Source organism: Salvia splendens, unplaced genomic scaffold (assembly GCF_004379255.2).
Source record: "Salvia splendens isolate huo1 unplaced genomic scaffold, SspV2 ctg324, whole genome shotgun sequence".
Taxonomy (NCBI): domain Eukaryota; kingdom Viridiplantae; phylum Streptophyta; class Magnoliopsida; order Lamiales; family Lamiaceae; genus Salvia; species Salvia splendens.
This window is the reverse complement of record NW_024598967.1, coordinates 2,644-12,217: the sequence shown is the minus strand read 5'-3', so window position 1 is coordinate 12,217 and position 9,574 is coordinate 2,644. Positions and strand designations below refer to the sequence as shown.

The 9,574-nt window shown below is 35.2% G+C and overlaps 1 pseudogene; it reads right to left on the bottom strand.

Moving 5' to 3' along the window:
• Window positions 1–5,132: 5,132 nt before the first annotated feature.
• Window positions 5,133–8,357, bottom strand: LOC121789743 (annotated as a pseudogene).
• Between the last annotated feature and the right edge of the window lie 1,217 nt (window positions 8,358–9,574).

The following is a 9,574-nucleotide window of genomic DNA, read 5'->3' as shown; positions in this document are numbered from 1 at the left end:
AATGTTATATCAACAATGATTAAGAAATAACAATCACTGAAACCTCGTCTTTCAGTAATTAACAAGAAGGACTTATCTCACCGTTATATCCGTTCAGTGCTATACCACACCACATTTATTCCCTCAAGGTAACGAAACATGCGGACTGACACTACAACCTTTCGCGATAGGTAGTCAAAGCCTATCTAGGTTGTGAAATCTTTTTTGTAAAGTATTGCATAGAACCGACTGTGTTACCTTACTGTGAACGCCGCTCACAACAAGACTACTGAGCAAAAGAGTTAGACTCGTTTGCCTATACATTTAAATGTTTGAGAAACATCTTATAAATGCATAAATAAATACAATGTAATAATATTATTTCTTCTTAAATCGAGTTAAAAGTAGATTGTAAAGTTTATTGTATACAAGCAAAATTCTATTCGTGCAAACTACATGAAACATGCTCTTCAGTCTTCAATATACCAACCCTAACAGAGCATTCAACAAAAACAATTAATTTTGTATCCTTTATTACCTTGGCCAATTGTATTTAATGTTTAGCGGTATTATAATTATTATTGTATTGAATCGTGTTAGGGCTAAGAATATTTTCACGAGTGTTTAGTTAAGGTTTTATTATTTAGTAGAAATTCAACTAGTTAGAATTTATTCCATAAATAATAAATATTTTGTCTGTCACATTAAAAATAAAATGTTTTTCTTTTTGGGTTACCCCATTAAAACGAAACTTTTTATAAAATGAAAACAACACCATAACTACTATTTTCATATCTCTTACTTTATTCTCTCCTCATTAATTAACAAAACAACACTGCATAAAATCTCGTGCCGAAAGCAAATGTTACATTCTAATGGGACGGATAGATATTAGAATTTTTAAATATGGAAAATAAAATAAATTAAAAGGGAAGTTTGGATTACTTATAATTTGGATATGGACAATCAGTCAATATTAGTTAAAGTTCAATAGAAATGCTAAACAATGATCTTTTGACCCTTGATATGGCCTAACATAAATGTACAAATAGAAGACTAGACAAGAGATAAAATAACTAGTGATGTTAATCAGGTCAACTCAGCGGGTTTCAAGCCAACCCTCCTCGGACTACGAGTTAATCGAGTGTGGGCTAATTGGATTATAAATATTCAACCATAACTATAAATATTTAGGTTTCGTGCTAGCTCAATGGGCTAATCAGGCTGCTACCAATAAAATTAACATATGATCAATCCAATACATAACGATGAAAAATAGTTATATTTATAGAATGTAAATCATTTAATTATGATAACTTAAGATATACTATGTTTAAAGTCAAACTTAGTACTAATTCAAAATTTGCATAAATAAAATAAAAATTAAAATATTTTGAGAAATTTTAAAGCGTATATTGGAAATAAACTATTTTGTATAGTTAATATGAATTTTTAATTTATTTATTTTTTATTATATTAATAAAAATTTGACATATGTTTATATTAAAATAAAATTAAATGTTTTTTATAATTATTTATATTATAAAAACAATTAATAAAATAGCGAATTATATGTCAAACATGAAGAAATAATAGTCACTATTGTACCTTGGTCCAACACATCGGGTTTCAGGTCAGGCTCTATCAAGTTGCAGGCTAAACTAGTTGTAATTTTATCAGGTTGAAAATTTTCAACCCAACCCTCTAGATTTAACGGGCTATTCGGGCTAACCAATTGGTTGCGGGCTGCACTGACAACCCTATAAACAACCTAGCCATCACAAGCAAAATTTTGACACACCTAGTTCCTAAAGGTGAGATTTTGAAAATTGCATTTACAAAACACACTTTTCTAAATCAAGTCATATGCATATAATCAATTTTGTCCACACAAAAGATTATATTTGAGTTTGATAAAGATTAAAAGATTCATGGTGGAGTACGAAAAATCATCATGCAGAGACGTGCAAGTAATCTTTGATTCTTTGAAGAAATAAAACCGTAAGTTATAGTAGAATTCATGTTTATGATTTAATTCTTTACGTGCATTAATTGTGTTTTATGCATATTGTTATTCGAATATTCATGAAAGCGATTAAATCATACGATCACCTAAATAGATTATTTATGTGAATTTCTTTAATTTGCAAATCTTCCGCTACAAACCCTAACACATAAATTTCATAGTTTTAGTCATGATGCTCTGAATTATAATGACTTGACAGACCAGTTCTGCTTCCCAAAGAGGTTTCCAAGGTTCAACGAGAGAAAATACACAACCGACAAAAAGTGTGAAACAAAGGAACAACCAAAAGCAAAAGACAATGAACAACAAAATGAGAGCAGGAAGGGGACTAGCCCTCAGCCGAGGAAAAAACACCTCCCAACATTACATATTTACATCGACAATAACAAGACATACAAACTAGTCTATTTTACAACCTTCCAAATTGTCCTCGGGTTGCCTGTATCCACCTTGAATGAAAGTCTTCTACACCTCTTTTCGTGAGGAAGTCCGCCGCCTTGTTTCCCTCCGTGAAAATATGTGAAATTTTGTACCTGATATTGCGAAGTAGGATCCTTATCTCGTTCATCGGATGACGGAGATTAGTGGGGGTCGTACTAGTTCGACGTTATCATTGCCACGATCAATGCAACATCTAAGCCCCCGAATCTGATCACCAACATGATTACCCACTTTATCTATTTCTCTCTCATACTTGACCAATTTCGTATTAAAATCTGTGTCGTCCATCAATGAGACTATGTCTAGTGGTCGGATTGGTATTGATTACCCATCCATATCCAAATTACGAGTAATCTGGGCTTCATTTTTAGTTTAATTCATTTCTTGTGTTTAAGATTTCAATATCAATAATTAATTTAAGTCCGCTATTGACTTTAATTAATTATCAAGTTTGTCGGATTGTGAAAAAACTACACATATTGATGAGTCAAAACAATGCATAATTATATTGTGTACTTAGTTTTATATAAAAAGATTAAGAAATAAATAATTTTTGAGATCTTATCTTTAAGTAATTAGCTATAAAAACTATCTCACTGTGAATCCGTTCAGTGATAAACTACACCAATATCGTTAGTCTCCCAAGGTTAGGAAACTTTTAGGTTGACACCGCTATCCTTCACGATGGATTGCCAAAGTCTTACTAGGTTGTGAAATTCTGTTTTATTTACGTAAGAGCATCTCCAATGCACGGATGTCCCACTCGGACATCCACTAAGACTTCCCAAAAACACCTCCTGCCACGTCACTAGGACTTCCCATCCCACTGCCACGTCACTAGGACTTCCCCTGCACAATCCGCCCTTCCCATCGCCCTTCCCACTAGGACTTCCCGCAATAAAAAAAAATCACAAATTCACAAATAAAGCAATTTACGTTTACGGAAATAAAATTTCAACACGAATACGAACGGGAAAAATTAACAACATCATTAAAAAAAACATACATGATTCGAAAAAAAACATAAATGAAGTTCAACGAGCCGTATATATAGAGTTAAAAAAAAATTAATACCGGACGTCCGACCCGGATGTCCGACCCACGCCACAAAGGCGGACGTCCGCCCGCCCGTCGCCCGGACGTCCGAGGACATCCGACGTCCTTACGGGACGTCCGTATCCGAGTTGCTTCGTTACAATGGCGGACGTCCCAGTCGCCCGTCGCGGATGTCCGACCGGACGTCCGCCATTGGAGATGCTCTAAGACACCTATTAAGAGACCTTTAGTTATGACCTGCGGAAGACATTGACATGTTTGCTTAAACCACATTAATGCTTGTAAAATACAATATAAACGAAATAACAAACACCATGCAATAAAAAATATTTTTTTCTTGTTTATTGAAATAAAGGTTTTTGCATACAAACAATTCGATTATGCATGATTTATACATATACCCTAATAAGTATATGAGTTTTCCAACCTAGGGACGTCGAAACGGGTAGCGGGTATCGGGAAACCCTCAACCCGACCCACTAGTCGCCAGGTATCGGATACCCGCTACCCGACAACAATGGGAAACGGGGCGGGATCGGGTAGTTTGTTTTAAATTTTTGCGGGTATGGGTATACCCGCTACCCACGTGGGTATAACCGTTAAACCCGATAATACCCGTTATTTTTAGGGTTGTGGTTTTAAAATATTTTATTTTAGTTAATTAGTTTCAAATTTATATATAATCAGTTTATATTAAACTTTTGAATGGTGATTTAATTTTAGACATGCTTGATATTTCTTTCTATCATATTTGCTTATTTGAAATTTGGATGTGCATTATATTTCATACGTAGTCATATTATATTTAAGAGATGAGAAATCACCGTATTTGTGCATAGTTAATAGTTGGAAATTATGCAAATACAACAAAGTCAAAGAAAATACAAATCAAAATCATAGTGTAGCAACTAGCAAAAATCCCAAAATTCATTCTAGAATTACAAACATGTACATAAAATTATTGTATTAGATGACTAGCATTGATGATAAGCGAAAACTAAAAGCATAATACCATTGAATACATAATTCAAATTATGCTTGCGGGTTTGGGTACCCGCAACTGTGGGTATCGGGTAAACCCGTATAACTATACGGGTCGGGATTGAGTAGTACAATATTGAATTTTCGGGTATAGGTACCCGTAAAATCGAGTTTGGGTATCCGCGAGTACCCGTTTCGACACCCCTATAATCCCACCAATAACCCTTTATTTGATGTCATTTGTTTATTTGATTTAATTATACAATAAATCAGAAAACATAAAATAAACTCGAATAATAATCTGCAAAAAATTATAAAGTAAATTCAACAAATCTAGATATTCCGAGCACCAATAAGTGCTCACACAAAAACACGGCCCAAACAAATTTGGTGGAAAATCGCACTACTTGTGCAGTGCTTACGACAAAATCCAATAAATATAAATAAATATTCAGAGTAATAATGTGTTCGGATATAAATAACGAGCTCTATTGTGCTTGGACATATACGTATTAAAATAATGTGAAAATGATTTTGAGCATGTTGTTGCTCGGATAATAGGATTACCATAATTATTGATTATAGTATATCACTAAAATTTGTGAGTGATTACCCTATTTTCATCAACGGCACTACCTAAGATATTCAATTCCACTATCAAACCCATAAATGGATATATTCTGTTGATGTTCTACAAAACACTTCCCAAATACTACAAAACAGCACAAGGAGCAAACACAAATGATTTCAGTAATTACAGTCGCAAAATATGAGTTCAAACCTCCAATACAAGAGAATCATGGTGGCACTCATTTTAATTTGTTGGATATAAGGCCTTCTACTGAGCCGATAAACGCGAATATGGTGCAGAGCAAGCAGAAGATCTTGAATGCTTGGAGAAGTATCCATATACCTGTCCAAGCTCTCACCCTATTCTGTACCAGGTACATTTCCACCGGAAAATATATCACCAACGGCCAGAAATTCAAGGCCCCGAGCACTCCCAACACTTGGTTAAAGTAGGGGAACAGTAGCGCCAGTCCAGTCGTGGCTGCAACGTACACACTTCTGAAGCACAGCCGGAGAAGGTTCAGCTTGAAACTAGGCACCAGTGGGAGCTTCACTGTGTACTCCATGTGCACGAACCCGCTATCCGGTACTTCCTTCCCACCTCTGCTTCAGCTGCTGCAAACAATGGCTGACTGAATATCTGCAAATATATAACCCCTTTGCGTATGTAAGCATTCTTTTAGTAGCTTTTCTTGAAACAATTGCATGAAGATTTCGATGCATCCACCCTCGTTAAATCCATGTATGAATACGACATAAACACTGTGGTTCTAATCTTTCGAGTATCAAATAAACACTAGCGGGAATTCAGAGATAGGATATACCTGATACCCTCCCACGAGGTGAAGAACAATACACACGTTAGCAAGGTCAACGAGCCAGTAGGGCTCATAGAATCCGAAGCCTGTCAAAAGATTTCCTGGAGCTTCATCGCCAAAAGCAGCATACCCGAAGCATCCGCAGGTGAGGAAGAAGAAGGACGTGATAAGTATGGCTGAAGATGAAGCCTTCTTCATCGTCTTGTTTTCTGCAAGAGGTCCCTTGAGAGTGTCCTTCATTTGCAAGTTTGTCTTTTCAGTATTTAAGATTTGGAAATTTCTCACGAAAAAACAACACAATCAAGACTAGAAAGGGTGTCTAACCTGAATGTTCAAAAGAATAATGTTGTAGTTAAACGAAAAGGCTATGTCTCCAAATGCTTGTGACGAGAGCCACAGTTTTTGAATAGCACTACTTGCCGTTACACCATGAATATCACCTTTGATCTGTCCATTTCCTGCATTGATCAAAGCAACCAGTAAAACCGGAGTCCAAAATCTAGATGCATCGATTAATTATGAATTAGGCAGATTTACTTTAAAATATATAGATGCAAAAGAAGTTTTAGTGGCTCCATTGGTGCCATAGATAAACACAAGATTTGAAAATCATGATGTAACAAGGCATCAAAATGAATTAAAAGGGTACCTATTACTTTTGCCACACCAAGACCCAGACCGATGAAGGTGTAAGCAAAGGACATGACAGCAGCCATTATCGAGAGCGCCTCCATGTTATGGAAGTCGGGTATCTGAGAGAATACTAGCTGAACGGCCCCAAACAAGAGAATAAACAAACTGTCTCCATATTCACATGGAGCATCGTGCCCCTCCTTGTGGTAACAATTTGATAACAGAATAGCCCTAAACCAACAAAACTCGGAAACTAAATAAGCCATGATCATAAAGATAACTATCAATGATATTCTCAGTGTGATGATTCAGAACTACGGATACAAAAAGATGTGTAATACATATAAGGCATTAGGTTGTAGAAAATCAGGCTCTTGAAATTTATATTTTCTTGAAACGACTTGTGAAAAGTATCAAAGCCTCAATCTTCTTATGAAACTCGAAGCTAATATGACATTCAGTGTGAGCAAAGAGAACATAAAGAATAATTAGCACGAAATTTCTATAGCTGGTCTTTGCAGTCTTTGTTGCACCTATTATAAATCGATAAGCGAAAATTTGAAAAGATAATACATAACTATGTAAGAACACTTGGTGACAACTTCCACTAACTGCAGGATTTCGAAACTAACTAAGCACATATGATCAGGGAGATCTTCGAGGAGAACTAAGAAATTTAATTTCCCAGTGACACTCATCGATACACAATTACTCTGAAACCTCATCAATACCGTTAGATTGCAGACTATCCAACAAACTAATATCAAAATCAGATTTAATGGCACTATAAAATACCTCATACTGACTGCAGATGTTATGGTATATGCAATTCCAAATCCAAAATAACTTTCGTGAAGAAATATTCCAATCACCCACATACACTTCTTCCCTGCCATGAATATTTTACTTAGGGCTGTTCAAAACTTTTATTCATCTCAAAAAACAAGAGAACGTAACAAGGTCTCTCCAAACCCATCAATTAAACAACTTGGTCAAGAAAAGGAAATGTGAATTTCTCCAATCCTTGCAATTCATCATTAGCAGCACTTTACCATTATCTATCAACATAAATGGCAATAGGCATAGCTCGTGTTGAGATATGTAGTAATAACAACGAAACATGGGATGATAATATACCTAGATAAGAGCCCACAGCTTCAGCATAGGACTTATTTCTGATGTGGCCATCCTCAGGATAAGGATATCTATAACAATCACAAAGAATATTGGAGAAATAATAGTGACAATTGCAAACAACACCATACTGAGAGGGCCTGCAATCCACCCCAACTGAGCCACACTCCATGCCAATGACAGCACTCCTGAGCCTATCACCCCTGTTATAATATGGGCAATTGCCGTCCAAACAGTCCCTTCACATCCAAAACCACAAAATCCATCAACAAAAAACCTAAAAATCCAGTCCTTTTCCAATAAAACTTAGAAAAATCAAAGTAGTAGAAAAAACATCATTGAATTTCAAGAAGCTCCCATTTTTCAGTATCATAATATAAGCCTACACCTACTTCACATTTCTACAATTTGAAATTAAAAAAGAAAGAAACACACACACACACACACACACACACACCATAAATAAAGAGCTCATTTTGTAATAAATTGAGATAATTGAGGAAATTAAATTGGAGTAACCTGTTCTTTTGACGGAAGCATGGGAATCTGACGATGAGGATTCAACATCTCTGAGAAGAGCATCGGATAATTTATCTTTATCATCAAACTCAACCATTTTTATGATGAATGGAGGTGTCTCTACAAGTTCAAGTTAAGCTATGCGAAAAGTTGGGAAACAAATAAATTTGCAGATTCTCATAAATAGGTTGCGTTTTCAGATGCCGCATTCTTGGCTTTATTAATATTATTCTTTGTTTTTTCTTGATATGTGTTATTGTATAATTGCCAATTGCGATGCCTTTTTTTTATCTATCTTAAATTTTGGACTAACTATAATTTACTAGTACGACAATGTCGACTATGATATAAATACACAACAAATTTGTAACGGGGCAAGAAATTTCATTTACGGATAATATTTATATTTGATAAAAACCACTACTTTATTTTAAATTCATAATGATCATGATTAGAGGTGTGTTCTAGATACTTCAAAATTTGTCACATCATTTTACATTAAATGGCCACTTCAAATAATTAGTACTTTCTCCGCTCTACTATTACTAACATATTTATCTATATAGTAAGAGATTTTATAAAAAAAATGGCGTTTAGAAAAAATAAAGTACTAGACACAGTATAATATACAACATAAGTTATAAAAAAATATAGAAAATTAAACTAAGAGAGATACGTATTGTTATTTACCCCGAAAAAATGATTCAATAATTATAACGAAATTGTTAAAATTTAATTCGACTCCAGTACAATAAAGTTGAAGAAACATTGAAAAAGTTGTGAAGATGGAATCCACGAGCTCGGCGCTGCATGACAAGTTCGGTATTACATATCGGTTGTTAGCCGAACTGAATCGAGTTCGGTGATTAGCCGAGCTTCATCGAGTTCGGTGATTAGCCGAGCTTAATCAAGATCGGCGAAGTAGCCGTTGTGAAGTAGCCGTTGCTCAGTCATAGCCGTTGAAGTATTAGTTAATTTTCGGTTAGAGTTAGTTTGTAACTGCAGTGTGTAGTTAGTGAGCTGTTGAGCGCGGTTTTTTGTAGTAGTCTAGCTCAGCTACATATACTCTACTTCTACTTGAAGAGAGAGTAATCCATTGTATCAAGATCAATATTCAATAAGAGTTTTTCATTGTTTTTCTCAATATCGTGTGTTACTCCATACTTATCACAAATCAAGTTCTTCATTCATTCTTGCAATTGTGGCTTGTTCATTCCTGATACGTCTTGATTTTATAACAAGTGGCGCCGTCTGTGGGAACGAAGAACAAAGCTTAGGCAATTGAAATTGTTTCCTGGCTGTTTTGAGGTTATTTCTGCTACTGCATCATCCGTTTGAAGAATGGCTACTGCAAGGCTAGAGGCTGAAAAATTCACCGGTTCCAACGACTTTGGACTTTGGCGAATGAAGATTCGTG